The following is a 24,784-nucleotide window of genomic DNA, read 5'->3' on the forward strand; positions in this document are numbered from 1 at the left end:
GGAGCGCGAAGTAATTGATGCCCAGACACCCACCCAATTGCGCCTCTGGAAACGTTACATTGATGACGTGATACTCAATTTAAGAATTTTTTATTTTTTATATAATTACATTTTTTATACATTTAATAAATTTGTTATGATTATGCAAAATTTCTATACATGATTGTAATGTGTGTAGGTTATCATATCTGATTTGTATTGCGTATGTCTCTGATTAATTGTTCATAAATTCCGATGCCTTCCTACCAGTGCTAAACACATATCTCTCGCCACTTAATAATATACTGGATTAGCCTTCAGTTAATATGAAAGCTTTTCCTGGCTTTCCAGCTTTAAAAATGGAGCCCGCGCCTATGTAAACACCTCACGCGCTGGCGTCAGTATCCGGCTAATCCCCCGTTGAAGTCCTGTCGAGACGAAACGATCGAAGGGTGCCGTGACATCATGGCGTTCCGTCCTGAACGTCGGCGGTGTTTTCGTCTGAGTAGCGAGAGGCATCGGAGTGGAGAGACTACGGCTCTTCAGTACATTTTATGCTGCATTCCTATCAACCAATTGTAAGTGCATTAATGCATAAATACTTATTAAACCCCCGTTTTTGATATACATATTACGCTATGAGAGTTCTTTCCTTTTTATCGTTTATGCATTTATCCCGGATCCATTGCTGAGCTCCTTCTGATCATCACACGGATTGGTTTCAGGGAGACCTGACTTCCCTATGTGCTATGAGACTGATGCAAAGCAGTCTTTGCTTCTGGTAAGCAGGCAGTATTAACTCACGGGTGCAGTGTGAAGACCTTACTCTAATAGCAGAAATTTGGAGTTCACTTCATCACCTTTCTTGGCAGCTGTTTTCATCACAAGATTTAATGCTGGACTTTTTTTACTTAACCCTTCATCACGAAGTGTTTTTTTGGAGATTTTTCTTCCTATTACACCTAACTTTTCTCACTTTTCTTTTTTTTCTTGCTCTCTATTTATTTTAGGATGAGCTTGTATTTATATATACTTTCATGAACTATATATTTTATTTATGATTTACCAGTGCTGCACTTCCTCTTGTTTTTTCTATGTTTTATTGAGTTGTTGTACACAACTTTTTAGTGCTAGCAGCTTATAGTTTACTTTATTCACGGTCACATCTCAATATTTTACGTTAGCGCAGCGTCAGCCTTTTGTTTTTTTTGTTTATTTTAGTGAGATATACAATACAAATGCTCCTGCAGACACATGTGCACATGACAGTGCGCAGCATACAGGAGCCCACAGCAAGCTGAAAGACCCGTGCTATATCTGACAGCCGGATTATACTAACAGGTGGGAACCAATGAGCATGGTTGCCGATCATGTGATCACACTGGTAATTGTTTGCAAACAAGCCTTACAATTTGCAGAGACTATGCCAGTCTGAAGATGGCAGGATGTGTTTAAAATTTTAACAGCAAAGTACAAATACAGTACTAGAAAAAAAAAACTTTATTCAGATTTTTATATACAATACAGTTGGGGCCAAGGCAAGATCTTTCTTTTGGATTCCCATATAAATATGAGCCAGCAGGTATCTACACGAACTGTAATTGTAATATCACTTTTGGTTGATTTGACTTTTAATAACGTTGTTTATCCACTGCCTGACTGTGGACTAATAAATAAATAATAAGCCGTTTTATCTCAATGTGGATATTACCTGGAATAGAATCCTACATAACCTTTATACAGAGTAGAAAGAAAAAGGAGAGATATGTTTCAGTTGAATATGCATTCATAATAAATTATTGAACAGATTGCTAAAAGCAAACTGATCAAGAAAACATGTCACTCTGGTTAACTCCACTGTTGCCAATTGAATGTTGAGTACTAGGTGCCGAAAGATTAAAACTATGGAAGCCATTGGTCATAAGAGTGAGAATTTACAATGCTGCTGCATAAGTGAACAGACTTATTATTAGTCTGAACTGACAGACGGGGCTCTATGTGCCAGATAATGTCAGGAGCTAACTGAGCATTTGCTGTCCCTGACATATGGATTGCCTACTGGAGACAGGCTGGACTGCAAGGACATAGTCAGTGGGATTAGAGTGACCTTGTACAATGTCACTGACTTCCTGTGTGTTAAAAAGAAATGACAACCTTTCAGAACAGCTCACAAAATATATTGGCAAATGTTTTACCCAGGATTCCAGCTCTTTATTTAAATGCCATTAATGGCACTTTTGCCACATGGTCAATTCTTTGGGGGTTTAAATTCAGCTACTCCAAAATAAACAAAGCAGAAAAGTGCAGCTACCATAATCAGCCAATCGGTAACATCATTTCATTGATATAAATGTGCTAAGCTGTATAAAGCTAAAATCTAGACTGCTGTAGGTCATTGCACAGCACCACTGTATTTTAACAGCTAATTTTAATGTTTATCTCAAATGATAAAACCATTTTTTTTCATATTTAAGCAAAAATTACACACATTTCAGTGGAATTGTATTTAATAACAATGTCCTTATTTCTTTAAAATAAACATGCCCCACACCTGGGCATACCATGAAAACAATAATAAGCACAATCAGATGGAGGATATACAGCAGAATCAGGGTGAAGAAAACATTAGGGATTTGCAACAGAAGAAAAAAGGAATTTGTGAAAGATGTTGCACTTTTGACTAGCACAATATGCAGCTTTTCTTAATGTTAGGTTGCCATCAATAACCTCATTACTGATTTCAGTGGACACAGAGGACATAAATGAGTAGGTAGGGATAGCTACATGGATTCGAGGTTCAGGAAGGACAGGAAGAAAACAGATGGCCAAACTTCCTTTTTTATGTTCAACATTTATACAGGATATTTGGCAGAGGTTAAAACCCTCCCTTACTCTATCCAAAATGAAAAAAAAAAAAGGTTTTCCCTACAGTTCTACTTGAAATACTTTTTTTATTTACTACTTATAATTATACTATTTAAATATTATTTTTTTCTGTTGGATTACTGATAATTATTAGATAGTTTATTCTTTATCTGGAATTATGTTCATAGTAGGTAATTATTACCGGGTGTTTCATTTTCCCGATTAGGGTTTTTAATCATCATTAATTTGTAATCTTGCGGAATTATGTGTAGGTTTGATCATTTCTGCTTATGAAATCACAAATAATTGTATTAACTAATCTTGACTTGATATATTTCGTTAATAAGTGTGCACATTTTTAAATGATAAAATGTTTTACTCTCATTATACACAGTATATTCTTATAACTTGCGCATTATATCTATATTTTAGAGGGACATGATTCTTAAGTCGAATTAGTCATACAAGATGTGTTTGGCCAACATTCTCGCTTAGGCCCCGTACACACGGTCGGTTTGGTCCGATGAGAATGAACCGAAGTTCATTTTCATCGGACCAAACCGACCGTGTGTATAGGCTATTGGTCTGTTTTCCTTCGGTCCAAAATTTTAAAACATGCTTCAAAACCGAACCGATGGACCGCTGCCCAATCGGACCAAACCGATGGTTAGTACAGAAAAACCCACGCATGCTCAGAATCAAGTCGACACATGCTTGGAAGCATTGAACTTCGTTTTATTCAGCACGTCGTGTGTTTTACGTCACCGCGTTCTGACCCGATCGGATTTTGAACTGATGGTGTGTACACACATCAGACTGTACGGCCACTTCAGAGGTGAACCGATGAAACGGTCCATCGGACCATTCTCATCGGTTTTGTCCGACCGTGTGTACGGGCCTTAGGGGGTGTACTTTCAAAAGAACATAAGATAAAACTGTATACCTTTTTAGGGCGTGTCCATGTAATTCATCTGTCCATTCAAGTGCATGTCTGCCCGGGACTCACCGCAACAGTAACTGTCTGGTTAACAATTACTGATACAAGTGAGAAAGACGTATAACTTCAATGTGACACGCTTTTCTGTTTAGTATACATTGTAAGCGCATTTGTACACGGGGGAATTGGCTTTTTTACATTAAACATTTTTACACTATGTGGAGCTTCCACTTGCTTTCTTTTATGTTCGCACTGCCACACGCATCCACCCACTGACCAGCACTGCCACGTATCCCGAGAGGGGCTGTCTGCCGTGACCAGAGAGATCTAATCAGGCAACATATGAACGGGCGTCTGGTGAGTAGATTACCATAGGGAGCTTATGAAGTGGGAGCAGTGACGGAATTTAGAGTCCATTTTTCAACATTTTACAGCTACTGGGATCCTTGCATCATCCTCTCTTCTTGTTTGCATGAACTTTGAATGTGAGCTTCACATTAGCCAGCACAAAGTGTTTCGCTGCCTCCACTATAAATTGGTTTAGTGGGGGTAATGTTTTGATTTGTTGGACTTTATTGCTTGTTTTAAGCCTTACTTTCAAAGTAAAGTGGGTTAAAGACGTATGCTTACTTAATTCATTGCAGGATATGGATGCATATAATCTTTGGAAGTGCTGTTTCCAAGTTTAGCGCTGTTAATATTTGATTCTATTAATTTTATTATTATTGAATGAAGTATACATTTTTTATTAAAACCATATACCTACTGTAATAAATAGATTTTTGTACTTGCCTGTAAAATCAGTTTCTTGTATTACCTCACAGGACACAGAACAGGCTATAAATAATGCCGATCTGTATTATGTGCCACCTACAGGTGAATAAACACGTGCCAAAAAAAAACAGACAGGAAGCCACTCTATAGAACCCCATCTTACGCTGGAAGCTCCTCAGTTTTGTAGCAAGCAATGAACCCACAACAAGAAGGGAGGGACCTCTATGTCCCATGATGTATGTGACAGACCTAACCAGGACAGGGGGTTTTGAAGAGGACTAAGAGCAAGCCTCTTACCCACTGACTATGGGCTCTGGCATTTAAGGGAACACTTCTCTTTTTTGAGGTGTATGCCTGGGGGGGAATCCATAGAGTGGTTTTGTTTTATTAAAGTTCATGTCTCCCCAAATCACACAAACCACGGAGGTCCCCTGCCATTATGTGTTTATTGTAAGTAGGTTTCCTGCTATAGTCTGTTGTATACTAGTATGACGAGGGGTGAGAGCACTATTCAGGTGTTTATTGTGCTAACGAACTCACCTATTTTCTGCTAGCAAACTACTGTGGGAATGTTCAACTTATGATAATGTGTACTTTGTGAGCTTGGTGCCGGCCAGTGTGACCTAGACTGAGATCTCTGATTAATCACAACATTGTCCAGGTGGCAAGTTGTTTAATTAACAAAATGTTTCTAGTATATGTTGGCTGTTTATCTATGGTAATTATATTCCTGCACACAGTTTGTATTGTTAGGGTAGCATGATCAGGAGGAGGGATGTCCTCCTGTGGGGTATTAAGTATGTGTCCGAGTTTCAATAAAAGTCTTTCCATTGGATTTTACCTCACATCTTGTCTGTCTTTGATGTTTGGAGTAAAAAAAAGCTGGCATTAGCTTTCGATCTGTTCAGGACAGTTTGGAGGGCAGGAAGTGTGGTTTGGCAGAAGGAAACACCTAGTCAGGGTGCCTGAGCAGGTTCCGTCACAATGTACTCCAAGAAATGGATTTTACAGGTAAGTACAAAAATCCAACTTTCTTTTTCGCATATGACACAGAGCAGGCAATAAACCATGACTACCTGGAATGTCCCAAAGCAATGCACATGAGGGAAGGGAGATGCAACAACCACCTTTAGACCCAAAGAAATTACTCTGCAGCTTGCAACACACTGTGCCCAATAACAGTACCGTCAGCCCTTATGACCACCTGGTGAAATCTCATAATGGTGTGTGCAGACGACCAAGTTTCAGCCTTGTAAACCTGAGCCACTTATGCCTAATGATGGATAACCCAAGTGGCTCCAACACTTCTGGTAGAGTGAGCCCCTAGTTGAAAAGGTGGAACTTCACCCCTGAAGCCATAGGCTTTGGCAATAAGTTGATGAATCCTTTGTGGAATGGTCGACTTAGTAGCAATCTGACCTTTCCTAGAGCCTTCAGGAAGGACAAACAATGAATCCGACTGCCGGATTGCGGTGGTCGGTCGGCCACTTCCTGCTGGTAACTATACACACAGTCCTACCGATTTGGTGCTGCTGTTCACCAAGGACTGCCCATGAGAGACCACAACTGACAAAAGATATAATACATGCCTGATTGATCTCTCAAGATGTGAGTTGCCCTTTGTCTTGTTTTTTAATAAACTTGATCACTACTAATTGTGCACTTAGTCTGGTGCCCCTCTGTGCTTCTGTTTGTATCCCTGAACTGCTAACAGGCCCAGCACTGGAGCTAACACATTTGTCAAACCCCCTGGGGCTGTGGCCAGTCCAAATGGTAGGGCCATAAACTAAAGAATACAATCATGTATTGTACCAGAAGACAATCGAAATGCCCTCTTCCACTGATTTACAAGCACATTTGACCTGAAACCATGGAGGAGGAAAGGTCCAGAGCTTAGTAAATGAGCAGAAGCTCTGGTGACTTTCATCATTCAATCATATGCAAGCAAAAAGCATTTTTTTTTACATTTTCCTTGCATGTGATTGGGTATTCTTTGCACATTGGAGCTTTACTTCATTTACTAAGCTCTGGAGCAACTGCAGCCTTTTTGCCTTTAGTAAGTTAACCCCAGTACAGCCTGGTGTGCTTAGCCAGCCCTGGTTTCTTATATGTTTTTAATATTGTATCAGTGAGTTCTTTCATTATTTATGACACTGTTCCTTTCCACGTGGGAGCTTTAGGTGCTTTTCTAACCTTTATATGTCCCAGCACCTCTTGTTGCATTGTATATGCCAGTGTAAAATAAAGTATCCATTATGAAAAATAATGACCCCATCATTATGGCCAGTGCAGGTATGCAAACTCAGAGGCTCAAACACAGAAATCTCAACAATAGCGTTTTGGAAAGATATAAGAAAATGTCAGGTAGTTTACATGTCTATAATCTATAAAATACTGAAATAACAATATTAGCTTGATTGATCTTATAACAAGGACAAATACATATTATAGGCTGAGGAAATACTTTTTGCAAAACCATTGTTTAATGAATGTACAAAACAGCTCACCTGGTCACAGTGTTACCATGTAATGGCACTTGCATAGGCAGTCCCTTCTGTCTCCTTAATTTGTAATAAAAAAAATACACAACCAGGATACTAAAAAGGCAGTGACAAAATTAATGAGCATGTAGGCTCCTTCTGTCTAAATCCATCACCTTGCAGGCAGTGCTATGCTTCTACAGTATTCCTGCCAAGGTCTAGTATCTCACTGAGAAAGCCCAACTCACTAGAGTTAGTGAACTGGAACTATCCTGTGGATCACCTAACATTAAATGAGAGTTTATACCCAGGAACATAAGGTAACCCAATTACTACACAGTTGCAGTGTTTTGAGATGTTACACCGCACAAAATAAAAAAAAATGGAAAATGTTGCCAACATTAGATATGGCTTCTGCTGTAAAGGGAACATTGCTCCTTACCTAATAAACAAGCACATGGTGGAATATGCATTTACAGTAAAAAGCAACCAGTAGAGATTCAGATCCTGTGGAACTATATGTTCCAGTATCTTAAAAAAAAAAAAAAAAACTTTTAATATATTCAGAGATAAGAAGCAGCTTTGCATTATATGTTCTGACTTCAGTATTTTCTTATCCTGTGCCCTAAAGCCCAAATCCAATTAAAAATGAATTTTACAGAGCTGGGAATCTCAATCAGGTTTCCACTGCCATTTTATTTCATGTTCAGTTGATTAATATTACTGGGTCAGGAAGACTCACAATAACAACCCCTATATTTGCAAGAGCAGGGAAGGGTTAGAATCCATGCTTGGTTTTTACTGTTCCATGTGATATCAGGAAGATTTAGCTGCTTTCACTAAATAAAAAAAAAAAAAAAAAATGGTGAAGTGACACTGGCAGCTGCTGTCTAAGGTATAAATCACCCCTCAAACCATATATCCCTTTCTGGTGAAGGGTGACAGCGCTTACCAAAAAAACACAAGATTTATACATAAACCAAATCTATATAATGACAGTTAAATCAATTTCTTATTTGTTATTTGTGCTTGTTGTTTAATACATTTCATTTACAGTTTTTACAAAGAAGAAAAAGGTGCTGGTAAAGATGGTGGTCCCACCTCGGAACACCATCTTTACCAGTACCTTTTTCTTCTTTGTACCAGTTAGTGATGCGATAGGTAGTCTAAAAATCACATGCTTAATTTTTGCCCCTTGAAAATGCGCAGGTTCTCTTTTGATATGGCTAGGCAGTAAACAAAAAAACTCTCACATATCTTGTATCCCCTCACTCCCCTTGTATCCCCAGCATAAAGTGGTTTGGAGTAAAATCTATGTATGCTCATGCTTTTATGAGAAATGACTTAAAATTACATTACAAAAACATTTAAAGCAGTATTAAACCCAAAATATTTATTATCAGCTATTGCAGCTTTCCAATTCTTGATTATGAAGCTTGCATAGTTCTTTATGTCCAGTTCAATAAAAACCGTCCGACATTCAGCCCGTGTGTATGGCAGCTAGTCTGACAGAAGTTGGAAAACCAGGAGCCAATAGCTGAGAGCGCTGACCAGTGTGTTTCCCCCTGCAGAACACAACAGCTCAGCGGGGGAACTCCGACCAGAGCTGTCAGTTTTATTAGTGTGTACCAGGCTTTAGGCTTTCTTCCTTCTATTGTCATTTGGTGATCTGGCCAGTAATTCTGTTGGTTGCAGATGTATTAGTTACTGGGACCAGTAAAACCACGTAACACTAGCAGGGGTGCTTACAATAATCAGTTTTATTTCTTTTCACACCATAGAACCACAGTCCAGATGCATTCCAGGTGCTTTTCTGCATGCACATTTTTTGACGCGTTTTTAATGCTTTTCAGTCCATTTTTGATGCAGTCCAGTACATTTTTACTCAAAATAAGGACAGGTGTGATCCAGTGGTTTTTGGTGTGTTGTGGTGCTGTGATGTTTGATGCTTTTTACAGCATTCCAGTACAGTCCAGTGCAGGAAAAATGCAGCATGTTCTACTTTTTTTTGGAACTGGAACTGCAAGCACTGGTGTGAACATTAAAAACATTAAAAACCATATAACCTACTTTCCATGCGTTTTTGATGTAGAAAATAAAATGCACTGGTCTGCATGTGTTGTGACCTGGCCCTAAAACTTTTTTCCAACTGGATTTTTTTTTTTTTTTGCCGTAACTGCTTTTAAATAATTAGCTGGAGTTTGGCTTAAATTTGTTAGTGTATTTAAATGTGCTGGTACATCTGTTTTTGCTTTCTGTTGGAAATATAAAAGATTTAAAGGGGTTGTAAATATTTCCCTAAATAGCTTCCTTTACCTTAGTGCAGTCCTCTTTACTTACCTCATCCTTCGATTTTGCTTTTAAATTACCTTATTTCTTCTGAGAAATCCTCACTCCCTGTTCTTCTGTCTGCAACTATACACCTGTAATGTGAGGCTTTCTCCCTGGTGTTTAGTGTCGTGCTCGCCCCCTCCCTTGGACAACTGGAGAGTCAGGACGCCCACTAACACAAAGCTCCTTTATCTGCAATGTAGAGAGTGTCCTGACTCTCCTGTTGTCCAAGGGAAAGGGTGAGCACGACACTCCACACCAGGGAGAACGCCTTGCATTACTGTGTGGAGTTACAGACAGAAGAACAGGAAATGAGGATTTCTCAGAAGAAATAAGGACATGTAAAAGCAAAATCGAAGGATGAGGTAAGTAAAGAGGACTGCACTATGGTATTTGGGAAAAAAAATTGTACCTTTACAATCCCTTTAAGAAAAAAAATCGTAATTAGATAACAGAACTCTATTCTGCTCCAACAGCTTACATCTGATATTATGATTAGGGCTCATTTACATGGGCATAAAAACACTTTGGGGGTTATTTACGAAAGGTAAATCCACTTTGCACTGCAAGTCGCTGTAGAGGGGGACATGCAAGGAAAAAAAAAAACAACATTTTAGCTTGCACATGACTGGATGATAAAATCAGCAGAGCTTCCCCTCGTTTGAAATCTACCCCTTAGATTTACAGCAACTGCACTTCCAAGTGTACTTTCAGTGCACTTGCAGAGCACTTGTAGTGCAAAGTGGATTTGCCTTTCGTAAATAACCCCCTTTGTGTATCCACTTGCTGACCGCAATATGTATAATGCCGCGTACACACCATCGTTTTCTGCGATGGAAAAAAACGTCATTTTCAAAAACGTCAATTTAATTGACCGTGTGTGGGCAAAAACGTCGTTTTATGTCTTCTAAAAAACGACAGAAAAAAATTGAAGCATGCTTCAATTTTATGTGTCGTTTTTGGCCGACGTCGTTTTCTGTGTTCTAAACATTGACCGTGTGTACGTAAAAACGTCGATTTAAGCCCGCGCATGCTCAGAAGCAAGTTAGGAGACGGCAGCGCTCATTCATGTAAAACGACTGTTCAGAATGGAATCAGCACATTCGTTAAGGTGTTTTTCAGCTTATAGACAAGAAAATAAAGCGCTTCTTTAACCCCTGCTTTTAACTGCTACCCAGAAATGGACGTTTGTTGCGGCTGATCTTGTTGCATAGTTATGACAAGCTTTTAACCTCCTGGGCGGTGTTCCCGAGTCTGACTCGGGGTGAGATTTTTGGGCTAGGATCGGTAACCCCGAGTCAGACTCGGGCTCGCCTCGCTGGATGTACAGGGAGTTTTACTTACCTTGTCCCTGGATCCAGCGATGCCACCGCGCTGTGTGAGCGAGCAGGTCCTCGCTCGATTCACACAGTGCCTCCGTGTGACGCCGATCTCCGTTCCCTGCGACGTTACGACGCACGGGGACGGAGAACGGCGCCAAATTCAAAAAAGTAAACAAACACTATACATACAGTATACTGTAATCTTATAGATTACAGTACTGTATGTAAAAAAAACACACCCCCCTTGTCCCTAGTGGTCTGTCCTGTGTCATGCATGTCATTTTGTATAATAAAAACGTTTCTTTCTCCCTGCAAACTGTAGATTGTCCATAGCAACCAAAAGTGTCCCTTTATGTCAAAAATAGTTTTAGATCAGCTAAAAACCAGCGATAATAAATTATAATCACTTGCAGAATTGTGCGATAGCGATTTGTAGGGAAATTCGTCATAAAAAAAAAAAAATAATGACAGCAACAATTCTGCAACTGAGCAAATTTCAGTGATTTTGATTTGATTACATTATTGAATATTTTTTATTATAATTATATTATTATTTGTTATAATTATTTATAATTATTTATTATATTATAATTTATAATTTTGTTTTTAAAAAAATGTCATACCCGGGATGCCTATTAGAAGCTTGTTTGGTCAGATTTAAGTGAGTTATTTCTAAAAATGACAGACCTACAATATAAAACGCCAAATTTCCTTGCAAATAATGGTACCGCTTTCAGCATGTTTTTTCTGAAAGAATCATACCGCCAGGGAGGTTAATTAGTTTATTTCTTGTTTGATAATGTTTATGTTTGTGTTCTGTTATTTAGTTGTATCTTCCATCTTAAACATTTTAAATATATATATTGGTCCACCTTTTTTTTTTTTTTTTAATTTTTGTCACCAATTTGATTAGTAATCTCTATTTTGTTTTTATTTAGGAGTGTGTGAAGTGTCTGCAACAACCTAATTTTTTAGTTAACTCACCCACAAGCATGTTTTTTTACCTTGTTAATGTTTGCATTATTTATTTTGTAATGGGTCTGCCCACTCAATACTGATCTCTCAAATCTACAATAAAGAAACATGTTGAAATTTGGCTGAAAAATTAATTTTTATTTTAGTCTTCATAAAAATTTAGAAAAAAAAAAGTGGCAACCCAAAAACACAACATAATAAAAACAAAGATGCCAAGGTAGGCAGCACTTTAGAGCATGCTTGTTTTTTTCTGAAAACAAGGGTCCCCGAAGCCACAAATACAGCCTGTGAGTCCACATTAAAATTCCATCAGGGGCACCGTATTATTTCTTCGCCCTTTTCTTCCCAGCAGCCTTCCCTGCAGTCTTCCCTGCAGCCTTCCCGGTAGCCCGAGTCCTTGGGGGCTGGGTTCCTGGAGGAGATGAGGTGGCAGGAGCCATAGCAGCCTCATGAGGTGGAGGAGCAGGAGCAGGTGCAGGAGCAGGAGCAGGAGCAGGAGCAGGAGGAGCAGCAAGGACAGGAGGAGCAATCCGCACAATGTGGGTGTCGTCATCGAGCTGCCCCAGGGATGCCATGGTTATGGCTTGGAAGATGAGGAGTTCGCAGCGCACACGCTGGCTCTGCTCCAGATTGTACATCTTGGCTGCAATGAGCGCTGCGAACCCCTCAACTTCACTGGGTGGCTCTCGGATGGCTGCAGTAGCTTGGCGAAGCAGGCCCTGGGTCTCCTCCTCCATTTGTCGCATACTCCTGAGCCGTTTATTGGGATTGCGAAATGGAGGGATCCGGGAGATGGTATCCCGCCGGCGTGCCTCCTGGGTCCCACTGGGGCCTGCCACCTCCTGGCTCCCAGTGGGCTCTGCCACCTCCTGCCTTGCAGTTGGCCCTGGCTCCTCCTGGCTCCCTGTGGGCCCTGTCTCTTCCTGGCTCCCTGTGGGCCCTGGCTGTTCCTGGCTCCCTGTGGGCCCTGGCTGTTCCTGGCTTGGGTCTGCCTGTGTATGAAAAAAAGGAACATATGTTATTTGTGTTTGTCATTAATCACACACATTTTTACAATCATGAGTGATGCAAATTGAATGTCAATATATATTACACACAGGGTCGCCATCCTTAATTATGTGGCCCCTTAAACACCTTCAGACATGGTCCCCCTGGAATTATGTGGGTTGTTGCATGCCTAATTTAGTAAATAAGTGGCCTTTTCCCCAAAAATTCATTTAATCAATTTAGTGTCAACTAGATAGTACTCAAAAAGGGTGTCTTCCATCTGGGACCCCTTGCAGGTGTATTGCGTTACTCCCCCCTACTGGCCTATCTGAAAATGCCACCCACTCCTTCATCAACATTATTAATTTGCCCATTTTGACCCCATCATGTTTTCCCACTACTGACTATTGATCCTATCCCTAAACTTACGAGATTCACATAGAATTTAGAACAATAGTAACATACATTTACCATTATTACTATACTTGTCATATACTAACTAAATTCAAACAAAAAACACATACCATTCTCCACGGCTCACAATTGGGGTCCTCCAGGAACTCTTGCTCTTCCTCCGAGCTTGCCTGCTCTTGTCTGCAGGGAACACTGGAGGATTGGCTGCTGGGAAGCTGGGAGCTACCTCTTGGGGGAAGGGTAGACATGGATGTCCTGGTCTCAATGTGGTCGTCCAGGAACTGCAGCTGACTATAGTACCACAGGGTTGGTTTGTATATGGAGTCAGCTGCAGCCCCAGACCTCATTGAGGCCAGGACTTGGACCCGTTGGGCCCTGTAGGTGCCCCTGATGGAATTTAGTTTGCTTTTCACAGTGTCTGTTGTGGCGTTGGGGACCCTTGTTTTCAGAAAAACAAGCATGCTCTGTCTAGCTTTCTCCCTGGCATCTTTGTTTTTATTTAGTGTGCTTTTGGTTTGCCACAGAACTGGATGTTCCTTCCATTTTTGGATGAATTCTGTCAGGAAGTCCGCATCCTTGAAGGCATCCATTCTTTCTGCACATGAAACAGAAGCCAAAACATAATGTAATTAAAGGCACTAGCTTACTTCCCCTAACTAGCCCACAAACTCATTCCCTATTCACTATAATAAAGTCGGAATTAAAAACTTACGTCTCGTCGTTAGGAAAGATCGGGATTTACGACTTCTTCCACAGACTATGCAGGCCGTTTCCAAACACGTCCCATCCCTTTTACACTACGCACGCGTGACGCTCCGCACGACACCCCGCCCCTGACGTTCGGTATCGTCCTTTCCACGCCCCTTCTCTGTCGTTTGGTGAGTGAGAAAAGATGGACAACATGGAGGTGTATTCTAGCTCTAGCCAGGAGGCAGGCCAGGCCCAAACACGCCGCAGATTCCGCTGCAGAGCCTCCAACATGAGCTTTAATGAAATGGTGGAGATGGTCACCATATTGAGGAGGGAGGACTATGATGCCAAGCATGGCCCCTACATGCATCCCAATAAAGTAAAAGCCCAAATTATGGAGAAGGTCATCCGTAGGCTCCAGCGGAAGTTTGGGAAAACCAGGAGCAGAGAGCACCTGCGCAAAAGGTGGTCGGATTTAAAAAAAAAGGGAACCCCACCAACTTTACAGAATTAATAGGGTGATTCGAAGAAGAAGTAAGTTTTTTCCATGTGTATTTAATTATTTTGGTGTGTTCTTTGTGCCATTTAATTTTTTGGGCCAGGTTGACCATAAAATGAATATTATGAATGTGGACGCATGATGCAGTCGTCGTAGTCGTCGTTCATTCGGTGACTTTCAATAATCCAAGACCATATTAATGAGAAATGGCATCATGCCTAGTTTGCATGTGCAAAGGGGAGTTGAAGCACTGTATCTGAACAAAAATCGTAAATTTAGGAATTGTGGGCGAATGAACGACGACTCCTATGACCAATTAGTCGACACAAATATGAAAGTTGTGACATTTTTGGGGCTTAAAAAAAAGGTGTATTCAATTCTGGAATAGATGGAAATGTGTTTCAGCTTATTTTAGAAGAAACGTAAATACCTTGAGATTCACAAAAAGGAGCGTTTGCTACTCCTTTTTTTATTGAACATGTGTACTACTCAGTAGCACAATTGTTTGTCACAATCACAACCTATGTTGGGTCACACACAGGGGTGAGCAGATCCAGGGGAGACTTGTTTAGCTTACATATCTAAACTTAAAAATTGTGTTAACTGATTTGACATTACTTTGTGAATGGATTAAATATTGGTCTATTTTATTGATAATTGTTTAAAAATCAACAATAGTGACCTTTTGTTTATCATTTCTTATTTTTTGGGTGTCATTTCATGCCGCTCGTAATGGTTGAACCTCATGTTTTCCCTTTCTTCAATCTTGTAGGGCACAATGAAGCAGAAAGGCAGGAGGCACAAGCCAATCAAGCCACACCCCAGAGGGATGTAGAGGAAGAGGAACCTGCCTCAACATCCGGTAAAGTAACATCTACCACATTTTCTGTGAATATAGATATAGGCATACAATCTTTTAACACATGTTTTGGTTCCACATTTCAGGAGGAAATCGGGCTGGTCAGGGACTGGACACGTATAGTGCCCAGCTCCTCATCGGCGAGGTTCTCACCTGCAGGGCCCAAGTTGAGGACATACGTCTGGCCTGCCGTGAAATACGCCACAAAGCAAAGACGCTGGAACGGCAGCTTAAAAATTGTATTAATGTTTTGGGGAGGGTTTAATTTTTGGTGTATTTTCTTTTTTCCTTGAATTTGAAAAAAAAAAAAAAAAAAAAAAATTATATTTTGTACTAATCAAAAAAGACCAAAAAAACAAAAAAATAAATTATATTTTGTACTAATCAAAAAAGACCAAAAAATAAATAAAAATAAATTATATTTTGTACTAATCAAAAAAGACCAAAAAAACAAAAAAATAAATTATATTTTGTACTAATCAAAAAAGACCAAAAAAAAAAATTATATTTTGTACTAATCAAAAAAGACCAAAAAAAAAAAAAAAAAATTATATTTTGTACTAATCAAAAAAGACCAAAAAAAAAAAAAAATAAATTATATTTTGTACTAATCAAAAAAGACCAAAAAAAGAATAAAAAAAAATTATATTTTGTACTAATCAAAAAAGACCAAAAAAAAAAAAAAATAAATTATATTTTGTACTAATCAAAAAAGAACAAAAAATAAATAAAAATAAATTATATTTTGTACTAATCAAAAAAGACCAAAAAAAAAATAAAAATAAATTATATTTTGTACTAATCAAAAAAGACCAAAAAAACAAAAAAATTATATTATATTTTGTAATAATCAAAAAATACCAAAAAAAAATAAAAATTGATTTGTTGTACTAATCAAAAATAAAAAAGTAACAAATAAATAACATTTTGGACTCCAAACAATTTGTGTGTAGTTATTGGTATCAATGCAGACTCATTCAATTACTCAGGCATATTTGTAGAGTTATTAAGATTTAACACTCATGGGAATTTATTACATCCCAAACACATGGCTGGATGAGAACCTAGGAAAAAGAAACATTACCCCCCAAAACTTACAAATAACTAAAATCAAACAAATAAACACTGTTTCATCAAACAAAAAGTAAATTTTTTTTTTTAATCAAGATCAGGCATTGCAATGGCCCCCCTCCCCATAAAATAGTCCACATAGGATTGACGCACTGCACGTGCGGTTTGGGGGGCCAAGCCTCTATGGCTAGCCTGATGTCCCGGCTCCGGAGCCACAAGATCAGCCTCATCAGGCAATACCGTCAGGTACGTTTGAGAATTTCTTTTCAAAAAATTGTGCAAAATGCAACAAGATAGTATGATGTAATTCCACTTGTATTCCGCCATGTTTATTGCTGTTAAAAACAATCTGAATCGGCTGGCCATGATTCCAAAGGCATTCTCTACCACACGTCTTGCTCTGGCCAGCCGATAATTAAAAACCCTCCTCTCATGGGTGAGGGTGCGTACGGGAAATGGCCTCATGAGGTGGGGACCCAAACCAAAAGCCTCATCTGCTACAAACACGAAGGGCAGACCCTCTTCGTTCTCCTCCGCAGGTGGCAATCCTAGGTCCTCCAACCGAAGCCGTTGTGCGAACTCCGTCTCCGCAAAGACACCGCCGTCCGACATCCGGCCATTTTTCCCAACATCCACGTACAAGAACTCGTAATTTGCAGAGACCACCGCCATCAAAACAACGCTGTGGAACCCCTTGTAATTGAAGAAATGGGATCCACTATGGGGTGGGGGCACAATGCGGATGTGCTTGCCATCAATGGCTCCTCCACAGTTCGGAAAGTTCCAACGCTGGGAGAAGTCCGCTGCCACAGTCTGCCATTCCTGTGGCGTGGTGGGGAACTGGATAGAAAGAAAAAATAAAAACCATTAGAACAAAGATTTTGAACAGAATATAGCTAAAATTACAAGGGATCCCACCAACAATTCCACAAAAAAGGTTAGTATTAAAAAATAACATGTGAACAATTAAGCATATTAATCACCCCCCTCTGATGTTGAAAAAATATATTTAGGGGGAGTGGGGCTCAAGATGAGATGAGAAACAACCCCCCAAAAAATATCTAACTAAGAAAAATAATTATTAGTATGTATTTCAAAAATCTAGGGGGGGGGGGTTTGGACAATGGAGGCCACAAATAAACGGGGATATAGGGACACACAAAATGCAGCACTACAATGGAGGCCACAAATAAACAGGGATATAGGGACTATGCTAGGTGGGTTTGGCCACAACATAGAATGATGGACAGGTTGGCTAAATTAAATAAACATGTAGGGCTTTACTAATTGTGTAGAACAGCATACATAGAGACAAAGTGAGCATTCTGAGCATATTAGAAAAGTTTTTTTTTTTTTTTTTTTTTTGGGAATTAGTTTGACCATTGAAAGAACACCACTTACCTTAACATAGTCCTCCTGAAGAACCTGAATGATGGCCGAACAGGTCTCAGGGATTATGAGGCCCAGAGCCTGGGGGGAGATGCCCGTCGAGAACTTCAAGTCCTGCAGACTTCTCCCTGTTGCAAGGTAGCGCAACGTAGCAACTAGCCTCTGCTCAGCAGTGATGGCTTCCCGCATAACGGTGTCCTGCCTGGTGATATATGGCGACACCAAAGCCAAAAGCTGCTGAAATACGGGGTCAGACATCCTAAGAAAATTCCTGAAATCATCAGGGTTATTTTCTCGGATCTCCCGCAGCAGAGGCATATGAGAGAACTGGTCCCTGCGTAGCAACCAGTTCTTGGTCCACAACCTCCTCCTCACCCTGTTCATGGACCGTCGCTGGGATGCAGCACACATCCTAACAACAAGCACAGCACGATCTCGGCGACGAGTTCGTACCCGCAACATGGCTAGAAAACGGTCGTCAAATCAGATCAGACTAAAAATTACGCCCTGAAGTAAAGAATGGCCTTTGAAGAACGACCTGCTAAACAGCACCGTGCACACAAAACGTAATGCCTAAACAAATACGTCCTTAGTACAAGCACTGTATCACAGATCCGACAACAAATAGACAAACTGTACGACAGAAAACGAAATTTAAAGCACAGTCACTGAAAATCACGAATCGTATCTCACCAAACTTTTACTAACACGCAGCAACACGATATCAGCAAAAGAGGCCGTCTTCCGCATGGAAACGACCCTTTATAGTGACGTCGTGCGTGATTGACGGAACTGCGCTGTGCTAGAGCGTTGTGAAAAAGCGATGGTGTGTATGCTACGTCGTTGTTCAAATTGAAGTTTGAAAAATGACGTTTTTTTAAAGCACATAAAGCGTCGCATTTTTCCATCGCAGAAAACGATGGTGTGTACGCGGCATAATACTTTGGGACTTGCAAATGGTTTACTGGGGTAAACTAAAACTATCAGCCATAACACCAATATTATTTTTTCTCATAGCCAGCGGTCTGAGCGGCTCATTAGATGTACCCTCTCACCACTCGCCGCTGTTTCTCTGGCTTAACGGCACGCCCATGAAATTATCTGACGGTGTGGCTAGCTGGTCACAGAGGCAAACAGAGACCAGATCGTCTCTGATTGCTTCTATGGCCTTGGAGGACCAGAGCGATGTCATAATGTCACTTCCGGTCAAGAACAGAAGTAAACTTTTTTTTTTTTAAAGCAAAAGATCAAAAAAAAAAAAACAACACCTTTTGCTTTTAAGGGTAACGGAGAAATTTGTGGTCTTTTTGACCCCAGATCTCTCCATAAAGACGACCTGTCATTTGTATTTTTATTACAGAGTATTTACATTCCTTGCATTAGGAATAAAAGTGGTAAATAATTAAAGGGACAGTGTAAAAAATAAAATAGATATAAAAAAATAAAATAAAGCGCCCTCATCCTTCCACGCTCATGGGTAGAGGCGAGCATAGATGCAAGTCACAGACGCATATGTAAACTGTGTTCACACCACACATGAGGTATCGCCACAAACGTTTGAGCGAGAGCAAGAATTCTAGCACTATACCTCCTCTGTAACTCTAAACTGGTAACCTGTAAAAAAATTGAAATTGACAATTTTAAAATACTGTTGTTTATTTTTGTTTGTGTGTAAAAAAAGTTTTTTTTTGTGTGAAGAAAAAAAAGGGTATTTTTTCACCAAAAATTGCATTTGAAAAACCGCAGCGCAAATACTGTGTGACAAAGACACTGGGTGGCATGAGCCACCTGCATTCTAGCACTTTAGAACGTTAGGCAGCAGCACCTTTGCATTCTAGGCACGCTAGCCTGGTAATACAGTGCCTTGAAAAAGTATTCATGCCTCTTGAAATTTTCCACATTTTGTCATGTTGCAACCAAAAATGTAAATGTATTTTATTGGGATTTTATGTGATAAACCCACACAAAGTGGCACATACTTGTGACGTGGAAGAAAATTGATAAATGATTTTAATATTGTTTACAAATAAATGTGAAAAGTGTGGCGTGCATTTGTATTCAGGCCCCTGAGTCAATACTTTGTAGAACCAGCTTTTGCTGCAATTACAGCTAAAAGTCTTTTTGGGGATGTCTCTACCAGCTTTACACATCTAGAGAGTGAAATATTTGCCCATTCTTCTTTGCATAATAGCTCAGATTGGATGGAGAGCGTCTGTGAACAGCAATTTTCAAGTCTTGCCACAGATTCTCAATTGGATTTAGGTCTGGACCATTCTATGCTTTGAATATGCTTTGATCTAAACCAGTGGTTCTCAACCCTTCTAGTGCCGTGACCCTTTGATACAATTTCCCAAATTGTGGGGACCCCTAACAGTAAAATAATTTTTGTAGAGTGGGTTGTCAGCACCAAAGGCAAGACAAGTTATTTGTGCCCCTAACCCACGGACATTTAGCGCTCAAAGAGTCCTTTCCACACCTTTCTTTCTTTTTTATCTCTCTCTATCCTAATTTCTTGTTTTTTCCCCCATCCCTCTCTCTAGCCTTCTTTCTTGTTCTTTCTCTTATTCTTTCTTTGTTCCTCCCCCTCTTTTCCTCTTCCTTCCATATATTCTCTATTTTTATCCCTTCTCTTACTCCTTGGGGGGGGGGGGGTGAGTGGCAATTCTGGGGGGAGTTCTGATCAGCCAACTTAGGTGCTCTTGATCAAAGTCATCTGCTGATCTGAGAACTGGAGTGTGGACTTTTAATTGCAACTATAATCACAGGTAGTGTTACTCACTGTGTCTCCGACTTTGTGGTGTCTCGTAGCAGTGGCACCTATACCGAAATTAGGAGAAAGGGTTTCCTCCAGCCCCTCCTAGTTTACATTCCTCACCAGTCAGCTGACCTCTAGTCTCTGCCCCCCAATCATGGCAGGAACTGAATGGGCGGCTACAAAGAGGCTGAGTGGGTGTCCACAAGCTCCAAGCTCCTACTGGGCGGCCACAAAAATGCTGGGAGAGCAGTGCGTTCTTCAGTAACAGCCCAGGTTTCGGTGACCCCTAGCAAAACATCTTTTGACCCCTGAGGCGGTCCCGACCCCCAAGTTGAAAACCACTGATCTAAACCATCCCATTGTAGCTCTGGCTGTATGTTTAGGGTCGTTGCCCTGCTGGAAGGTGAACCTCCACCCCAATCTCAAGTCTTTTGCAGACTCTAACAGGTTTTCTTCTAAGATTGGCCTGCATTTGGCTTCATCCATCTTCCCATCGACTCACTGCTGAAGAAAAGCATCCCCACCACCATGTTTAAAAAAACCTCAATGGCAAAAACAGCTGACTCTTCTCCTTGGAGCATTTAGTTGGGGGTATCAGATTAAAGGGGGATGAATACAAATGCACGCCACACTTTTCACATATCTATTTGCAAAAAATTTAGAAAACTATTTATCATTTTCCTTCCACTTCACAATTATGTGCCACTTTGTGTTGGTCAAACACATAAAATCCCAATAAAATACATTTACATTTTTGGTTGTAGCATGACAAAATGTGGAAAATCTTAAGGGGTATGAATACTTTTTTTTAAGGCACTGTACATGCAACTCTGACCTTTTTGCAAACTTTGATTTGGAATGGTTTCAATTGGAGCTTTGAGCGAGAAACTATTAAATTGGGCTTTGAGGGCACACAGTACAATTTTGTATAGAAAACTAGAAATTTATTAATATGAAATATAAAATCAGACCGACATAAAATCAAAATATAGAAATTAGGTCAGTGATTGGTACTACAAGGGTAATAGCAACAAATATACAATCTTATTATGCACAAGCTTCGTTTCCAAAGCACAGTTACAGGTACAGTGTTGAGTTGTATATCCCATGTAGTATTCCGGAGGTTAATGGAGGGCTTGCTCTACATGTTACGCGCTTAGCGCTTCCTCAGGAGCATAAGATATTGCATAGATGGGCCGCATTGGGAGTACACAAGCGACAATCATGTATTGACCCCACAGTGGCTGGGCACATACAAAATGTATCAATCCAGTCAAACGTGGGGGTATTATCATAAACACGAAAATGTAAAAGTAATGGTATACGGGCAGTCAATTGCTGATAAGCAATAACATTTCAAATCCGGGGGTGTACATGCGTGGTAATTCAGTGCTGAATATACTGGGCTGGTTGCAGGTAAGGAAGTAGGTAAAGCTAACAAGGCAGTCTATGGATCCTCATTCCAAAAGGCAGAGGATATGATATAAGACTGCCAAAGCAAGATCATGCAGCCTAGTTAGCACACGAGTCCATGCCTGTTCCCATGGAAATGCTGACGCCGATACGATTTGGAGCTTTGTCTGTATGTGTGTTTCTGCATAACTTTACCTCTGTAAATGTTTCTCAATAAAACTTTCTAAAAAAAGGATCTAAAATGAATTGGGGTACCATATTTAATATAAATTACAGTACAGGATAGTTCTCATTCTTCAGCGACAAACTACTAAGAACCTTTTGTATAAACAGATCTCTACCTCCTCACCTTGCATTCTAAAGTCAAAACTCTGTGTACCATAACGGAATGGAAACTTAGTGTGTTGAGGGGTATCGTCTGAGTTCTCACCAGTAGAAAGACTACAGTATCATCACTTCAGAGCACTAAAATGAAGGATAGAGATGACATTTGGGTTCAAACATCAGCCTGTTCAGCGAACCGCTAAATAAATTGGCCAAACTGGACAGTTCATCTGCCTAAATTCCCAAGTGCTAGGGATCCCAGGCAACATCTTTGCCAAAATATGGTTATATCCACTTCTGGCCAATGATGTCTCCTGGTTTTCCCAGGATAGTTGTTTAAATTACTATGCAACACTGGGGATTTTGAGATTTGTAGGTGGTAGTGCAGTAGGTCATCGTTGTGGTAGGGAAACATCTTGGGTGGTAGGGTTGTGATTAGTAATGGATCTACCTCCACCTGTGACCAGAGAGTCTTTGTTGTTACAGAGGAGAGCTAACTGCGCATCTACAGTTTTTAAATCAGGAAGAATACCCACACCTGCAGTACTGGGGAGTGTCCAATGACTTCCATGCACTGGAAATAAGACTGTTTATGTAAAGGGGGAACTTAGCTGTTAAGCTGTGTCCCTCAATGTACTTTGAGTAAATTTTAAGAGGATGTGTCCCTATTACATAAAGTGTCAATCAGAATTACCTTTGCTGCTGCACGCCCTCCACCTGGCTTTAGGATTGGAAAGACTGTTGCTCCATTTATATACAGTGGACAAAATAATTATTTGATCCCCTGCAGATTTTGTAAGTTTGCCCACTCACAAAGAAATGAAGGGTCGGTCTATAATTGTTATCATGTGTGTTTTAAATGATAGAGACAGAATATAAAAAAAAAACAGAAAAAAACATATGATACAATTGTTATAAATTGAGTTGCAGTTCAGTGAGTAAAATAAGTATTTGATCCCCTACCAACCAACAATAATTCTGGCTCCCACAGACTGGCTACAGTATGTGCTCATGTGGTAAACACATTAGTCCTGTCAATTTAAGATGGTGCCCTTAACGACAACTCGTTATGTGTATAAAGGACACCTGTACACAGAATCTCTTTCTTCCATTTAACCACTTAAGCCCCGGACCAATATGCTGCCTAAAGACCCAAGGGGTTTTTACAGTTCGGGACTGCGTCGCTTTAACAGACAATTGCGCGGTCGTGCGACGTGGCTCCCAAACAAAATTGGCGTCCTTTTTTCCCCACAAATAGAGCTTTCTTTTGGTGGTATTTGATCACCTCTGCGGTTTTTATTTTTTGTGCTATAAACAAAAATAGAGCGACAATTTTGAAAAAAATGCAATATTTTTTACTTTTTGCTATAATAAATATCCCCCAAAAACATATATATAAAAAAAAATGTTTCCCTCAGTTTAGGCCAATACGTATTCTTCTACCTATTTTTGGTAAAAAAAATCGCAATAATCGTTTATTGGTTGGTTTGCGCAAAATTTATAGCATTTACAAAATAGGGGATAGTTTTATTGCATTTTTTTTTTTTTTTACTACTAATGGCGGCGATCAGCGATTTTTTTTTCGTGACTGCGACATTATGGCGGACACTTTGGACAATTTTGACACATTTTTGGGACCATTGTCATTTTCACAGCAAAAAATGCATTTAAATTGCATTCTTTATTGTGAAAATGACAGTTGCAGTTTGGGAGTTAAACACAGGGGGCGCTGTAACATTTAGTGTTCACTTAGTGTGTATTTACTACTGTAGGGGGGTGTGGCTGTAGGACTGACATCATCGATCGAGTCTCCCTTATAAAAGGGATCACTCGATCGATGCGCCGCCATAGTGAAGCACGGGGAAGCCGTGTTTACACACGGCTCTCCCCGTTCTTCAGCTCCGGGGAGCGATCGCGCCGGAGCGGCTATAAACGAATAGCCGCGCCGTCGTCCCGGATCGCTCCCCGAGGCTTACCGATCGGACCCCCCACCCACGTCAAGCAGAGGACGTACGGGTACGTACATGTGCCTGTCCGTGCCATTCTGCTGACGTATATCTACATGAGGAGGTCGGCAAGTGGTTAAACCTCACGATCATGGGCAAGACCAAAGAGCTGTCAAAGGACATCAGGGATAAGATTGTAGACCTGCACAAGGTTGGAATGGGCTACAAGACCATCAGAAAGAAGCTTGGCGAGAAGGAGACAAGTGTTGGAGCAATTATTCGCAAATGGAAGACCTACAAAATAACCATCAATTGCCCTTAGTCTTGAGCTCCATGCAAGATGTTGCCTTGGTTTTGAAACGTGTCACCTTTTCCCCTGCCATCGCCCATGCAATTGCTCCTGTGCATTTGTTTGTATACTCCTCAAAATATTTTTGCTTGTGCAAGATTTTCCCTCATGGGGTAAATACGATCAAGAGAAAAGTGAAGGATCAGCCCAGGACTGCATGGGAGGAGCTTGAGAATGATCTCAAGGCAGTTGGGACCACAGTCACTAAACAAATCATTGGTAACACAATACGCTGCCATGGATTGAAATCCTGCAGCGCCCTCCTCAAGAAGGCACATTTACAGGCCCAACTGAAGTTTGCCAATGAACATCTAAATGATTTAGAGAAGGAAGAAAGTGCTGTGGTCAGATGAGACCAAAAGTGAGTTATTTGGCATTAACTCGACTCACCGTGTTTGGAGGAAGAAAAATGCCGACTATGACCC

The 24,784-nt window shown here is 40.3% G+C and overlaps 1 protein-coding gene across 2 annotated transcripts in view; it reads right to left on the minus strand.

Moving 5' to 3' along the window:
- Positions 1 to 24,784, minus strand: part of CHID1 (chitinase domain containing 1) — a 706,518-nt gene that overhangs the window by 375,547 nt on the left and 306,187 nt on the right. The gene's annotated exons all lie outside the window — the stretch shown is intronic.

This window comes from Rana temporaria, chromosome 11 (assembly GCF_905171775.1).
Source record: "Rana temporaria chromosome 11, aRanTem1.1, whole genome shotgun sequence".
Classification (NCBI taxonomy): Eukaryota; Metazoa; Chordata; class Amphibia; order Anura; family Ranidae; genus Rana; species Rana temporaria.